The sequence below is a fragment of the Pollicipes pollicipes genome, unplaced genomic scaffold (genome assembly GCF_011947565.3).
Source record: "Pollicipes pollicipes isolate AB1234 unplaced genomic scaffold, Ppol_2.1 Scaffold_1600;HRSCAF=1878_pilon_pilon_pilon, whole genome shotgun sequence".
NCBI classification, from domain to species: domain Eukaryota; kingdom Metazoa; phylum Arthropoda; class Thecostraca; order Pollicipedomorpha; family Pollicipedidae; genus Pollicipes; species Pollicipes pollicipes.
This window is the reverse complement of record NW_023595962.1, coordinates 192,436-208,288: the sequence shown is the minus strand read 5'-3', so window position 1 is coordinate 208,288 and position 15,853 is coordinate 192,436. Positions and strand designations below refer to the sequence as shown.

General features: G+C 55.8%; 1 non-coding gene across 1 annotated transcript; it reads left to right on the top strand.

Moving 5' to 3' along the window:
- Nucleotides 1-14,359: 14,359 nt before the first annotated feature.
- On the top strand, nucleotides 14,360-14,432 carry TRNAK-UUU (transfer RNA lysine (anticodon UUU)). The gene has a single exon. It is a non-coding gene; the product is annotated as a tRNA-Lys (tRNA).
- Nucleotides 14,433-15,853: the final 1,421 nt, after the last annotated feature.

The following is a 15,853-nucleotide window of genomic DNA, read 5'->3' as shown; positions in this document are numbered from 1 at the left end:
CCCGCTGTGGACGTTTCAGAAGCCGTACGTTATGGCGGATGGCGAAACCGGTGTATTTGGTGATGCCCACCCAGGTTTAGGCTGTGGTTTTCAGAAACTAAGGGACGGTATACAGAAACTAGACTTCGACCGGTAGCACCTGACAAACATGCGGATTACACGAAGTATTCCGCATGGTCTCTTCAAAGCACCAGCTGGCCGATGGGTTAAACTCAGTGTGAGCGTTGTTCTCGCAAGGAAGCACCGCGACCCGGCGCGTATGTTGATGGGAGGTAGCGATGTACTGCACTTCGGCGGGATCTCCTGGTCCTCCTGGTCATATATGGGAGAACGCTTGCGGTGTTGGAGCAAACTGTCACCTTGGCTTGCTATGCAAACTGTCACAGTAGCTTTCCTATATTTGGCAGACACATTCGCCTTTCGATGTCTAGCAGACTGTCACCACCTTCCGATGCTTGACAGACTGTCACGACCCGCCTTCCGATGTTTGACAGACTGTCACCCACCTTTCGATGTTTGACAGGCTGTCACCCCCTTTCAATGTTTGACAGGCTGTCACCCACCTTCCGATGTTTGACAGACTGTCACACCCACCTTCCGATGCTTTGACAGACTGTCACGCCACACCTTTCGATGTTGACAGGCTGTCACCCACCTTCCGATGTTTAGCAGACTGTCACCCACCTTCCGATGTTTGACAGACTGTCACACCCACCTTCCGATGTTTGACAGACTGTCACATCCACCTTCCGATGTTTGACAGACTGTCACGTCCCCACCTTCCGATGTTTGACAGACTGTCACGCCCACCTTCCGATGTTTGACAGACTGTCACACCCACCTTCCGGTGTTTGACAGGCTGTCACACCCGCCTTCCGATGTTTGGCAGACTGTCACCCCACCTTTATGTTTGACAGGCTGTCACCGACCTCCGATGTTTGACAGACTGTCACGCCCACCTTTCGATGCTTAGCAGACTGTCACGCCCACCATCCGATGTTCGACAGGCTGTCACACACCCCGCCTTCCGATGTTTGGCAGACTGTCACCCACCTTTCGACGTTTGACAGGCTGTCACCCACCTTCCGATGTTTTTAGCACTGTCACCCACCTTCCGATGTTTGACAGACTGTCACACCCACCTTCCTATGTTTGACAGACTGTCACCCACCTTCCGATGTTTGACAGACTGTCACCCACCTTCCGATGTTTGACAGACTGTCACACCCACCTTCCGATGTTTGACAGACTGTCACATCCACTTCCGATGTTTGACAGACTGTCACATCCACTTCCGATGTTTGACAGACTGTCACACCCACCTTCCGATGTTTGACAGACTGTCACATCCACTTCCCGGACTGCAACAAGCAATCAGAGTGTGACAAGTCCAACTGCGTCTCCCTCTCCGGGGAGATACCGAACATCGAGTACGCCCGCATCGGAATACGGGTGAGCGCTCGATCTGTCACCGATCCGGATGCGGGTGAGTGCCCGATCTGTCACAGATTCGGATACGGGTGAGTGCCCAGTCTGTTACGTATCCGGATGCGGGCGAGTGCCCGATCTGTCACGGATACGGATACGGGTGAGTGCCCGATCTGTCACCGATCCGGATGCGGGTGAGTGCCCGATCTATCACGGATTCGGATACGGGTGAGTGCCCGGTTTGTTGCGTATCCGGATGCGGGCGAGTGCCCGATCTGTCACGGATACGGATGGGTGCCCGCTCCGTCACGGATCCGGACACGGATGAGTGCCCGATATGTCACGAATCCGGATCCGGGCGAGTGCCATGTCTGTCAGCGATCCGGATACGGGTGAGTGTTTGATAGGTTGCGGATCTGGCTGCATGTGTCGACCATCGATTGGCTACCCTGACCATGGCTCGACCAGTGTGGACACGGGATCTGTGGACACTATGGACACAGGATCGACGTGGTGGGGGCGGGTGTCTTGTTCGTGCGGTGCCGCGCGAGCCAGCAGGGCCAGATCCCTCCGGAAGCTATACCCACGCTGGCATGTACCCTGTTTTTTTTTGTTTTTTTTGCACGACGCTGAGTGGGCTGAACATTCAAAGACGGTGAGAGAGTTGAAAAGAGAAAGGCCTCTTCACCCACAATTCTTTTATGAAACTGTGCCCCTGTTTGTGAGGATCTGTTTGTGCTTGACTCGGGTCGCGTTTGGTTTGATTAGTAACCCTGCCTGACTCGAATGTGAGTTGGACGTTGGTTCGACGCTGACGCTGCAGCTGGCTCAAGCTATGAGTTTGACTCGTCAGCCCTGGCTCAGATTTTGCTGACCTTCATGATGGTACCTGGGTGCCGGTAGTGTAGTGGTTAACGCGTCTGCGTTAACCGCCGCGCGTCTGGGAAACTAGAGGTGCGGGGTTCGATTCCCCGCGGTGCCCGCTCTTCCTGAGAGGCAGGCGACGCCATGCAGCCTCAGCAGCTGAGTACGTCGTAAAGCCCCAATCACACACACATGATGGCTACCTTGGTGGCACCGATCCTGCCTTAGATCTTGATTGGCTCTGCTGGCGACCCCGGTGACCCCGAGTCTGTCTCGGGTCCTGTTTGGCTCTGCCCGTGACCCAGGTCCTAATGGCGCGCTTGCTGCTGGAAGCGCGACCCCCAGCCCACCTTCCTGTGTACCCTAACGCAATTCTGCGCCCTGGCGGACCCCGCAGCGTCCTCGACCTTGATCGTAGCTCTGAAACCGTCTTCTCATGGCCTCGACCCTGACCTATACTTCTACCTCGACCTCCTTCCCGATCCCCAAACCTGACCCCAAACCTGACATCAAACTTGACTTCGGACCTGACCTCAAACTTGACCTCAAACCTGATCTCAAACCTCACCTCAAATGTTACCTCATATCTGACCTCAAACCTGACCCTCAAACTGACCTCAGACCTGAACTCAAACCTGGCCTCGAACGGGGACTTCGAACGAGGACCTCGACCCTGGACCTCGACCCTGGACCCCGACCCTGAATCTTAATCCTGGACCTCGACCCTTGACCTCGACCCCCACCTTGACTTCGACCCAGAGCTCGGTCCCGACGGTCTGTGGGGGACTCCGGCCGTGACCTTGAGTTTATTCTGACACGACCGCTCGTGTGACCCCGTCCGTGACCTCTGGCCGTCAGCTGTTGCAGCCGCTGGTGTTCAGCGTCACACTGCCCCACTCGCACCCGCTGCACCGGAACGGCACGCTGCGCGAGACCCGCGACATCCCCGACCCCTGGAAGACCCACATCGAGTGGGCTGAGAACCGCTTCGGGGTCAAGGTGAGGGCGGCCGGCGGCGGCGGTGTGGCGCCCGCCCGCCCGCCTCAAGGTCACGGTCGTTCTGTAAGCGCCCTGCGTGCTGCGCTACCCTACCAGGCGTGACGCGTGTGTGATTCAATGTAATGTTGCGCGACTTACTAGTGGCCGCATTCCGCTTCATATCCCGTAGATCACGATACAGCTGTGTGGTGTTTAAGCTGATATATATTGGGCGCTCTGTGTTGTGTGAACAATTCGCAAGCTCTGTCCTTGTCTCCTAAAAACGTCTTTGTGCAACGTGGCGTGATTTGTACTACTTTCCGGGTGCCTCTCGCGCATGAGCTGTAATCGTGTGCCCATGTGCTCATGCTCGTGAGCTCGTGAGCTCGTGAGCAGGTCTGGAGCTCGGGCGTAGTAAAGGAATGTGACGCATACCGTGTCCGTTACTATTTTGCCCTCATCGTTACGGTCAGGTCAACCCGAAGGCGAAGTCATCCAACCAATATAACGGCCCTCTTCATCAAGGGCTCGGAGGAGAACTCTGAGAATATCCAGGTACGTGGTGTAATATATCCAGGTATGTAGTGTAATATGTCCAGGCACCGTGGTGTAATATATCCGGTACGTGGTGTAATATATCCCAGGTAATGTGGTGTAATATATCCAGGGCGCGTGGTGTAAGCGATTCGAGACCGTCGGGGTATTTTTACGTTCGGGATCTGCTTTGAAGCAGGGTTTGAGTGCTTAGCATGCGAACCCCCGTTTTCCCGCAATACGGCGCCTTTGTCTGAAGCTATTTCAGAGTTTCGGATACCTTGCTGTGGATGTGTAAAAGGGAATGGCAAAACCGGGAGAACTATCTATACTTTTGAAGGAAAATATCTGGACAGCGAGCAAGTTGTTGACGTGGCCGCCTGACGCAAGTTAACCAGCGAGTAGGATGACTGGGCAATTGAGCACTCGGATCGTGATGCGGGATGGAGACAAGCCAGTCCATAACGCTGCAAACCGAGCGTCCGCAGCCGGTTCGCGGTCGGTGATGCTTCTCACCGCGAAAAAATGAAATTAGAAATGCAGTTTGAAGAAACGGTTTTGTGTTGTGACACTGCATTGCGTCACGTAACATCAGCCAGTCCGATGAGTTTTGTAGGCTGGCTGGAGGGTGTTACTGGGCGTTCTCCAGCCTATGTGGGTGTAAGCGCTCCGTGGCGCCGCTGCTCAGTGTGTGCGACGCCTAGATTTGGTAGCAATAAAAACAATGCATTTTTCTGGTAATACTTTTGTGGTTTTACAGATTTAAAAAAGTTAGTGCTACGGTTGTAGGTGTGAGTGAAAGTTGCATTTGTCTGGTGTTCTGGCCCCTGTCCTTACCGTCGGCGTGCCGCCTGCGCCGCTGGGTCGTTGACCTCTGCGACCTCGGCGTGACCCCGCCAGGCGGCCACCGACATGCTGATCACCGAGCTGATCCACCGACACTACCCGCACGAGGCGGGCCACGTGACCAACACTATGGAGATCTCCATCCACCACCACAAGATCGTCCAGGGGAAACGTGAAGCTGATCATGCAGAGAACGGGTGCGTTGCGGGCGGCGGTGGTCGCGCTGCGGCAGCGTATCAACGGTCCAGGGTCTCGTTCAGTGTTCCGATTAGTTTTTAGTCCGTTCATTTTGTTTTAGGGGATCGGGCCTACCGCAGGATAACTGTTTGTTGCATGCGCAGCAAAATGCGGTATCTTCTGGTGGCATGGTATCTGTCTTTACGGCATGTTTTTCTTATTCACGCTGAAGCATTCAAGTAGAGTTGTGGGTGTGACGTCAGCCCTCATTGGAATCGAGTGCGACTCGGTGATCCTTCAAATGTGGCGACAACTAAGGTCCTTGCATTACGGAAGTGTTGGCTGCAGAAAGAGGACCATCTATTTATTGCCTCCTCTGTTATTTACTCGTTGAGCGAAACCATATTGCTTGAAGCATCCTGTTGCGCCGTTGACCTTGCTGCTGTCCGGAGGGGTTTTCGTGGCCTTACTGCCGCCGGAGTGGTTTTCGTTGACCTTACTGCCGTCCGGAGGGGTTTTCGTTGACCTGCTGCTGTCCGGAGGGTTTTCGTTGGCCTTACTGCCGCCGGAGGGGTTTTCGTTGACCTTACTGCCGTCCGGAGGGGTTTTCGTTGACCTTGCTGCTGTCCGGAGGGGTTTTCGTAGGCCTTACTGCCGCCGGAGGGGTTTTCGTTGACGTTACTGCTACTGCCGTCCGGAGGGGGTTTCGTTGACCTTACTGCCGTCGGGAGGGGTTTTTCACTCGTTATGCGCGCCCCCATACAGTGCGGTGTGGGGCACCTGGCTGGGCCTGTCTGTTTGGTGCTGAGCATTTGGTGCTGTGCTACTGGGCTAACCTGTAGGACGTTCCCCAGTTAGCTCAATGGTAGAACGCTGGATTCTTAATCAGGAAACACTCACTCCTGGAGTCCTAGCCATTTCAAGGAGAAAATTCGGGTTGTGGAGAACATGGTTGAAAGTCAAACGCCATGCAGTCTCTCAAGACTCAATATAGTATATGATGGCGGAAGTTGTTCAGTGAATTAGCGAGGAACATAGTCACATAGGCAGTCACATTAGCCTTATTACTCGAAAAAAAACAGGAGAATGGAGATATAGTTAGGCATGTTGCCAGGCTGATATTTCGGCATCATGCCTTTCTCGAAACAAAGTAGAAGTGAATTCAGAATTTCCTGCCGATGATCCTACTCAATTTTTCAGTTTTTTTAAAGAGAGAGCTACAATTGCCGAAATATCAACCTAACTTTATCTCCATTCTCCTGGTTTTTCCGACAAATGATGACGGGTTGACCATTAGTTAATCAGAACAACTTCGTCGTCGTAGCCATCTTCGCAACGTCAGTGGTGAAATTCCGGGCGTAACTGGCTCACTCTGCACCGTGAAGAGTGTTGACTAGTGTTGGGCGATCAGAACTCAGCGGCGAAACTCCGGGCGTAACTGCCTCACTCTGTACCGAGAAGGGTGGCGACTAGTGTTAGGCGACCAGAGCTGAATTGCGCTCTGACATGATCTGGACTGATCGTCCAGCAACAACCTGACTAAAAATGACGCGCGTCTCCGGGCCAGATGGTCGCGTAGTTCTAGTTTTCTGGTTCATTTTTCTTAAATGGGGAGGGGCATCCAGTCCCTACCAACGTCAGCCCCTTTTTAAGTGGTGATGTGTGGACTCGCTCATCTTGCTGGGAATATCTTATGTCAACCCTTAGTCTGCCTTCCTTCTCTGGAAAAGTGACCTGAGTCATGTCACTCCAATTTGTTGACGCGCTCCAACGCCGTCCAACTTAAACACTGACCCGTCTGGCGCAATGACCTGGCATGACCTGTCATGTCATGATATGTCACCCCAATTTGTTGACGGTGCTCCAACGCCGTCCAACTAACACTGACGGTCTGGCGCATGACCTGTCATGGCCTGTTATGTCATGATATGACCTGTCATGACCTGTCATGTCATGATATGACCTGCCATGACCTGTCATGTCATATGACCTGCCATGACCTGTCTTACATGATATGACCTGTCGTGATCTGTCATGTTCGCCGTGCCTAATCATCGCCTCCTCGTCTGACTCCATCTGGCACCCGCGCCACGCAGCGTAGGACGCCGGCGGGGCCGTGACCCGGCGGTGCCACGGCCCCGTGACCCTTGACCCCGCCGTCCGACCCAGGCGCCGTGATCCTGTTCCCGGACGCCGAGGACCGTAACATCCCGCAGACGAAGAAGGGCAGCGTGGTGATCTGCGGCCCGGTGCGCGCCGTCTACAGGGCGCGCCAGCTGCTGATCGTACGTCGCCGGGGTGGTGGGCCGCCCCAGTCCGCGGCGCTGCGGCCGCCGGGCCGAGCCGGGCGGGGCGGGGCGGGGCGAGGCGGGGCGCTGCGGGTACATGACCGTCAGAGTGGCCTCCCTGGACGCTGTGAATCACGGACCGTCGTGTTAAGTAAAGTGATTGGTTGTAAACGTGCTTTGTTTGTGTCTTGGGGTATGTTTGTGTCTTTTTTGTTTGTGTTAATTTTGGCTTCACGAGCAGCGCCACGATGATACTTAACACTTGGCTTGAAGTCCGCTTCACCTGGTCCGTCTCGGCGCTTAACGTGGAGGCTGCCGTGGTTCATACAAGCCGAATCATAATTATCACGTGTCATTCTTGTGTTTGTCGGGGTTTTATTAATCTTTAAGGCCGTTTTGCACAGTACGCTTAGCATAGTTTAGCACGACACGTCACGCGTTGGAGAGTGGTGCGCGTTTCAAGCCGCCTGAACCGGAGGCGTCTGCGTTCAGGGCTCGTTGCCGATCAAGATGACGTTCGAGCTGGCGGCGAAGCAGGACGCCTGGTGGCCGTCAGGAGACGCTGAAGCAGATGGAGTTCGCGCATGACGTTACCATCTCGCTGCCGCAGAAGAACCGCGACAACGCCGTGCTCGTCACCATCATGGCGATGGAGCGCAACATCGGTAGGTGGTGATGCCATCGGTGGTGGTGCCGTCGGTGGTGGTGCCGTCGGTGGTGATACCATCGGTGGTGATGCCATCGGTGTGATGCATCGGTGTGATGCCATTGGTAGAATCACAATATCGGTGGTGGACGCAAATCTGGGCGGCGAAGCTCTGGGGAGGTCCGGACAGTTCGTTGTTTGACTGAAAACTCGGCCCGTACCCGGCGGATTCTGCTCGAGTTGTGGGGCCATGGTTTCGTTGCCTTCGCCCCCGCTCCCCCCCCCCCTCCCCCGCGGGGTCTATGCGTGGGGTCCCGTTCGGTGCGCTCAGGCGGCGTTCAGCCGTTCAGTTGCAGATTTAAAACGGGTGCCGGGGTGAGAGGGGGGTCCTGCAGTAGACGCCGGATCGAGATGGGCCGCGCCGAGGGGGGGGGGGGGCATCGTCAGCTTCCCGACCCTGGTAGTGGCCTGGGAAATGGGACGACGCAGCCGCGCCGTCGGAGCGTCCCTGAGAAGCCGGCGTGCGCGTGGGTCACTGAGTGGTCCGGGGCGGGGATAGGCGCAACATCGGGGGTGTTGGCTTCCGGCAGAGATGGTGACGTCATTGGATGGAGGTGGGCTTGGCGTGGAGACCGGTGCGCCCGTCGGTGCTGAAAGAGAGCTGGAGCCTGAGCCTGAGCCTGAGCCTGAGCCCGAGCCCGAGCCCGAGCCCGAGCCCGAGCCCGAGCCCGAGCCCGAGCCCGAGCCCGAGCCCGAGCCTGAGCCTGAGCCCGAGCCCGAGCCGGACGGGGTGGCTTGCGAAGCATCGCTTGGCTTGGAGGACATGACACCGTGGTGACTTACTCTCTTACCGCGGCCCTTCCTTCACCGCAGCTCTCGAACAGCCTGGTTGATCTCGCCTCTGTTTTGAAAGAGGACAAGTGGTACAAGTACTGTGTTGGAGCAACTTAAGTAAAGTAGAAAGCAATGCCTCTGAGTTCTTTCTCGGGACTGCATCCCAGCTGGGGATAAAGCCTGTAGGTCCGTGGTCAGCGGGATGAGACTGTGTCTGCGATTATTACTGCGTAAGAATTCTCGGCAGTCCAACGTGGCTTTGAGTGGGCGTCAACTTGTCTTTCCGCTACTGCGTTTTGGTAGTGTCTTAACGATGCACTAAAACGCACTGATCAGATCGCTGTTGCGGTTTCTTCCCTTCCCCGTAGACTTTCTTACAACGCCCGGTCCCCTGAAATTGGTTACGCCCGGTGTTGCCCAATTTTCGGACAGTCCCAGACCCTTGCCTCTCTTCCGGACTGAGAGAGCACGTTAACTGCGCGCGTGATGTGTTGTTGTTGGGTTTTGGGAGCTATGACTGCTCGGTGATGATGAGCCATGACTGCATGAATGTGTGTGTGCAAATTATCACCGAAGCACAACCGCACCCGGACCCTCCCGCCTCCCCCTGCCGTCCTCCGCCAGCGGTGGGCGGCCGGGCGCCGTGACAAGCCGGCGCCCTGCGTCGGCAGGCGGCGTGTACACGGCTCGCCGGGACCTGCTGGGCCTGGCCGGGCCGGCCGTGGTGCCCGGCGTGCCGGCCAGCTACCTCTTCGACGCGGCGCCGCGCCTGCAGGGGGCGCACGGGCTGTTGGCGCTCATCTCGCACACGGTGCGCCGGTGCCTGCCGCCGTTCTCGCCGCTGTGGCCGCCGCCGGCGCCGGCGGCGGCGGCGGCCGCCGCCAGTCCGCTGTGGTCGCCGCTGGCCGGCTTCAGCGCCACATCGCCCCTGCCGGCTGCCTTCGGAACCAGCAGTTACGGCCTGCAGTCGCTCGGGGAGCTGGGGGCGACGCTGGCCGACATGGGCGGCCAGCGCCAGCAGCCACCGCATAGCATCGGCGGGTGCGTCTGGGGTGCAGCAGGGTGCAGAGGGTGCGCCTGGGGTGCAGCAGGGGCTCAGCGGGTGAGCCAGTGGCGTCTGCCGGAATGTCAGCAATGTCGGTGTGACGGCTCCAGGGCCCTGACCTGGCGGGCGAAAGGTCCCATTAGCGTGAACTGGTATCTGTGTTAGTGTGTGTCCGGTTCAAATGAACTATAATCAGTCGTTGCAGGCCTATCCCTTCGTCAGTCCATAGAAGCATGCCTATTTTTTGGTTGACCTCCGCTCATTTTCAGCCCAAATGACTGAAATGACATTCGCGCGATCCGTCAAAGCACGAAGTAACCTTGTGCGTGCGCAGTCGGTGACGCCTCACACGCGTGGCACTCGAGGCGCCCCTGGTGCCGACAGGTACCCGGGCCTGGCCCGGGCCCCCTCTGCTGGCCTGGGCGCCACGTGGGGCGCCGGCTGGGGCGCCGCCGACCGTACGGGCGCCGACGAGGCCCTTTACGGCGCCGCCGAGGCCAGCAGCGCGCTGACGCAGTTCATCCAGAACGCCACCTTGCAGCCGGCTGGTAGGTCTGGCCGGCCCTTCGCCGCTGTTGAGGCGGTGGGGGGGGGGAGGGGGGAGGGAGGGACACAGACCCCCGCGACGCCTGGAGTCTGGAGCCCTGGGCGAGTCTGGCCGATACTTCGCCCATGTTGGAGGGGGGGGGGGGGGGGGGGCGGGAGAACAGACACTCTGTTTTGTTCCTGGTGCCGAAAAGATGACTGGCAAGGTCAGAGTCCTATTTCGACAAGAACAACCACGCCTACGATGTGCGATCGTCTACGTTCGTTAGCGCTGCTGAGTCGTGTCGTAGCAGTGCCATCTACATAGCGGCGCTGGGTTGTGCCGTGGCGGCGCTAGCTACATGGCGCCAAACACTGCTCCGCTATGCGGCGTGTGCCCGTTTGTTTGTCGAGAACTCCCGTCGTTGAAGACGGCGTGTTGGATGCCCCTGCCGCACTCATATCGCGCCCCAAATCTAGCCTCGCCACCACAGGACTTTTCGACAGCCGTTGGTTCCCTCCACTGAGCTGCGCCGCTGTATCAATCTCTGACCATGCTGATCCGTGTTCAAGCGGCAATTTAAATGTTGGCTCTTTTTCTTGAGACATCCACAAAATGTGCCGCTCGGGCAAGTGCTGAGGGCCGTGTCATTTGGTTCGCCAGACCACCGGGCCGTGGTCTGCATGTGAGCCTGTGGTCTTGGGTCTGGACGCTGGCAGTGTTCCTGCCGCCAGCCATCGCAGACGGTTACCAGCAGGTGGCAAACGGTTACCAGCTCGGCTTACCGCTCGGCTGACATTTGAGTGATCTCGTTGGCTGAGAGCACGGAGCTCAGAAACCAAGGTTGCCGCCGTTGCATTCGCTGGTCGTATGGGATGTGTTTGGATGTCGTGACCGATCTACGTGTTTGGCGGGATTATGGTCATAGTTCACCGCTTCGTTTGGTGTTCCTGACGGATCCATTTTAAGATCACATGGCTGGCTGAGAGCGAGGGGCGTGCCACTCCCTCGCAATGTCTGCGGTCATGCCTTTTTACAGCAGTAAACTACACAAAAAATAACTGCGTCGCATTTGTCCGCAGGCTGCAGGTACTCCGGCGTTCCCATCACTCCAGTGCCATGTCGATTCCACTCTTTGTTTGCTCGGCTCACTCGTGTCCATCTCGCGATCAGCGAGAGGCTTTTGGTTCAGTTACGCAACCTTATGGGTTAGCGTAGATTATTTCAACAACGTGCAACCAATTACCTATTGGGTAAGATGGACCACGCACTGCCGCCAGGTGGGCAGTGTCCTTTCTCCTCGGCCACCTACGAGCCCCTGTCTGGACTGGGCGGCGGAACAACGCCTTCTGCCCCGCCCGCGACCCTGCTGCCATCTCTCGGTGACCCGCTCAACAGCTCCGGAGGCTCACAGGTGAACCGCTCGCCGTTGTAATCGGCTTGCTGATGCGCTCCATTTTTAAGTACAGTGTTCTCCTCCGTAGCAGGCGTCGACCAGGCGATGGAACCAAAGTGGGCGGTCGGGGTCTATACGTTATCGAATATGTCTGAGAATATACGTTGTCTCGCTTTTATAAGCACCTCCGACCGCATGGCCTGCTCCGTACCGCATTCCTGTCCGCGGCTCTGCTTCTAGTTTTGGTCCGATGTGTCGCCGCAAAGCCGCAATGCAGCCGCGTGCTTGGCCGTGAAAGTTTGCTGTTTACGATGTGTGCGCAGTACGGACTGTGCTGTGCGCGCTGTGTACGCTGTAACAACTGCTGTTTACGCCGTGTACGCTGCTCAGACTGCGTTGTGCATGCTGCACAGACCGTGCTGTTTATGCTGTATGCGCTGTGTGTACGCTGTACAAACTGTGCTGTTTACGTTGTGTTTTACAGGGCTTCAACAGCTCCCAGGGGAGCAGCAGGAGCGCCACCAGGAGCAACTCGCCCCCCAGTGACGAAGGTTCGTACGCTTGCTCCTATGAGGCTGGCGTGTAAAACGGGTAATGGCAGTTCAGATCAGGGTACCGATAGGTTTATAGTACTATGTTGGTGAATTCATTGTGAGAAGATGAATAGCAGTGGGTTTGTTTTTGTATTAGGGTTTTAGTTTGCTGCATCGCAAGTTTCGTTGTAGTGGCGTGTATCATAGATTTATTTATATATTTTTAAGTATGAAGGTACTTTATTATAAATTTGGTTTTTCCGCGTAGGTATTTTGTTCTGAGTTTTATTTGCATGTAAGTATTTCTGTATACATTTGTATTTGCTCCATATGTACATGTATTTTAGGTTGCTTGTAGTATGTTATATTCGGACTAATGATAAGCTTATGTAATCTGGTTATATGAAGTCCTGCATCCCTTCCATGCTCTGCTCCCCAGCACGCCCTTCTCCCAGTCTCCCCAGTTAATATTTCACAACTAATAAAATCTGAACCCCATCCGCACACAGATCCGAATTAAGCGCAAAAAAAATTTCAAATACATGCTTTGACATTTCGGCAAGTCCTTTCTGGTTCAGGTGGTATATTTCTTTTTGCCATACATTCCCCGCATAGCTGTAACAATTCTGGAAGTTCTGGCTTTAGCATTGACACTTTGCGATGGAAGTGTGTCATAGGCCCAAATTTTGGGAGCGCATTAGGTCAGAACGCTACGAATGTTTTGCTCAGCACGGCATAAACGTGTCAATATTTCCGTTCCTCTGTCTTTGCTGGGGTTGAAAGTTGCTTCGTAGCATCAAAGACATCGCGTCATGCAGTAAAGCAAAATGATGCCGGATATTTTTGCGAGTGCGCTCATTTGGCACGTTATTTTTCTTCTGCTCTTCTCTTTTGGCTGGGATTGGGGATGACCTCTGTTACGGTCCACCTCAGTCTCCGATCTCAGCTAACGGTTTTTTTTTCTTTCGACGAATCTTTTTAACGAGTCCTTCAGAAAGAAAGTTTTGTGAACCAGTTAAGTGAAATCCGATTTGAATCTGGATTAAGATTCCGTCTAAAACGGATTCCGCTCTGCCGCTGTACGCGGCGAAACTCCGAATGATGTCGCCACAGTCGCGGATGGTGGAGCGTGGCGGGGCGCCGAATGGTCGCGGTGCACGGTGGTGGCGCATTGTTTGTCCGTCCGAGCCGGATAGTGGGGCCCCGTCACCACCGCCATTCATACCACCACGCCATTACCGTTACCGTTACGTAGACCGTTACCACCGCCATTCATAGCTCATCTGCAGGAGACGGCACGCAGTTGCAGATAGTGTCCTGGGTCGTCACAGTGGTCCTCACCTCACGCATTGTCCTCTTCCCCCGTCGATGCCGGCTCCTCCGGTGCCAGCTGACGAACGACGGGAGTTGGGTGGGAACTGGAGGTGTTGTGAGGAATGACAGGCCTCCGTGGGCGCGGATGCGTCTGCCGGTCAGCCGTACTTACCTACATACATACATTACTACCTACATACATACATACATACATTACTAACCTACATACCTACATAAATCATTACACATTACTACCTACATACCTACATACATACATTACTACCTACATACATACATTACTTCCTACATACCTACATACATACAGTACTGCCTACATACCTACATACAGACATTACTACTACATACTACATACATACATTACTACCTACATACCTACATGATACATTATCCCCCAATTCCGTCGAACACCAGCTGTTTTAGAGGCACGACAAACATACATACAATTCGGTTTCTTCACTAGCCCACTGCTGTCATTACAATCACTGTCCCTGACAGGTCAGGCGGCTTCCAGCGTCTCATAAAAGGAGCGCTCGCAGTGCGTGGCGTCACGCACTGGAGCATTGCCGTCAGTACGAGACAAAACCTGACGGGACCCCCGGTCCTCGCTAAGAACGGAATCCTTCAGCAACCGACCAAGGCTTCTCGGTTCAACCTCACGCTGAAAAGACACTTTATTCTCGAAGCGTGCTCTTTGGTCGCCTGCGGCGCTCTTGTGTCACCGTAAAATCCAGGGGCGCCTATTGGTCCTGTCCTCCCTGGCGGCCTTCGTAAACGGTCGTTGTGTTGTGCTGCGGGATCCCCGCCCCCTCCCCCTCTCCTTTTTCAATGCAGATTGTACTGTATTTTTACTGTATTGCGTATTGTATTGTATTGTGCTGTATTGTATGGCGGGGCAACAGTCGAGGGCCAGCGCTGAGCGCGGGGCGTGCGCCCGGATAGCTCAGTTGGTAGAGCGTTAGGCTTTTAACCTAACGGTCCAGGGTTCGAGCCCCTGTTCGGGCGGCGCTTTATGCATTAGCATTAAAAAGCTCATAATGCACATTCTCACCATGCAGAGAGAACATGCTGGCGCCCTCCCCACTGTTGAATAGGATGGGTCGGGTCAGGCGCGCCGTCGAGATGAATTCCCTGCTACTGTCAGGGGGCACCAACCGCGCCGTCGGCCCCGGCCGCCCCTCGGTGGGCTTCGCCGAGGCCAGGGGTGTAGAAACGCTGCCGGCGCTGAGACAAGGTTCGCGATCCGTTACGGCGGAGGGAGTATCCCGGCCCGATCACACGCCCTTGGGCCGGCGATCTCCCTACCAGCTGCGCGCGGAGGAGGTGGCATTCACTCTCTCACCCGAGGGTCGTCTAGCCCTAGGTCGGCCCTACCGCAGGTCGACGCCGGGCCTCGCGATTGTCCGACCGTTATTAAACGGGGCATTCCCGGCGCCCGGCCTCGGCGGAGTCTCGTCTGTTCTTTCCAGGCAGGGGCTATGAGCTAAGATCAGACGGATCAGATCAGGTCAGAGATAAGACTTCGAGGGATGGGGAGAGGGAGAGGGAGAGGAGAGGGAGAGGGAGAGAGGGAGAGGGATAGGGAGAGGGAGAGAGGGAGAGGGAGCGGGAGAGCGGAGAGGGAGATGGGAGAGGGAGAGGGAGAGGGTAGAGAGCGGGAGAGAGGAGAGAGAGAGGGAGAGAGAGGGTGGAGAGGCGAGCGCGAGGGAGAGAGAGGGGAGAGAGAGAGAGAGGGGAGGAGAGGAGAAGAGAGAGAGAAACGCGGAGGGTTTTGAGATTACCCGTGCTTTGTCGTCCCTGCCAGGTCGTCGTCCCTGCCAGGTCGTTTCGCAGGGAACGCCGCACACTGCGCTGATCGATAGTCCTTTACTCGGGCGGTGCCGGGAACGATGGGACCGGCATCTGCCACAGCATCTGCACGGCGAGGGGTCTGAGGCGGGCCTGGATTGCAGACCGGAGGGGCGCTGGATGGAGGGCAGATTACCGGGGTGTGTCCGTTAGCATTGTGTCCGTGAAGGGTGCTTAAACGTGGAGCTTGCGGCCCACCGCTCCGGTGTTGGCCAGAACGATTCAATGCAATGGATCTGAACATCTGACTGAATGGGCTGGCAAACTTGACGAATTTCCTGACGGAATTTTGACTAGAATAGTGTATGGCTACGTTTTTTCCATTCAGTGCCCCGATGTTGACGAAAGCGGCTTGAATGAGGCTTGGAAACTCGTCTGGTTTCATTATCGGATTTCGACCTGAATGATACGCGGATATGCGTTCCATTAGGCGCTCCAATGTCAGCCAAAACACGCGACAGGCATCGCTCCGATCCGACCCGCGCTGTTCGTCCACTTTGATCATTTGCTGTCTCTCCATCCGCAAAGGTGTGCTTTTGCATTTCACCATTTGATATTTTCCATTATAGTCAAGCTAG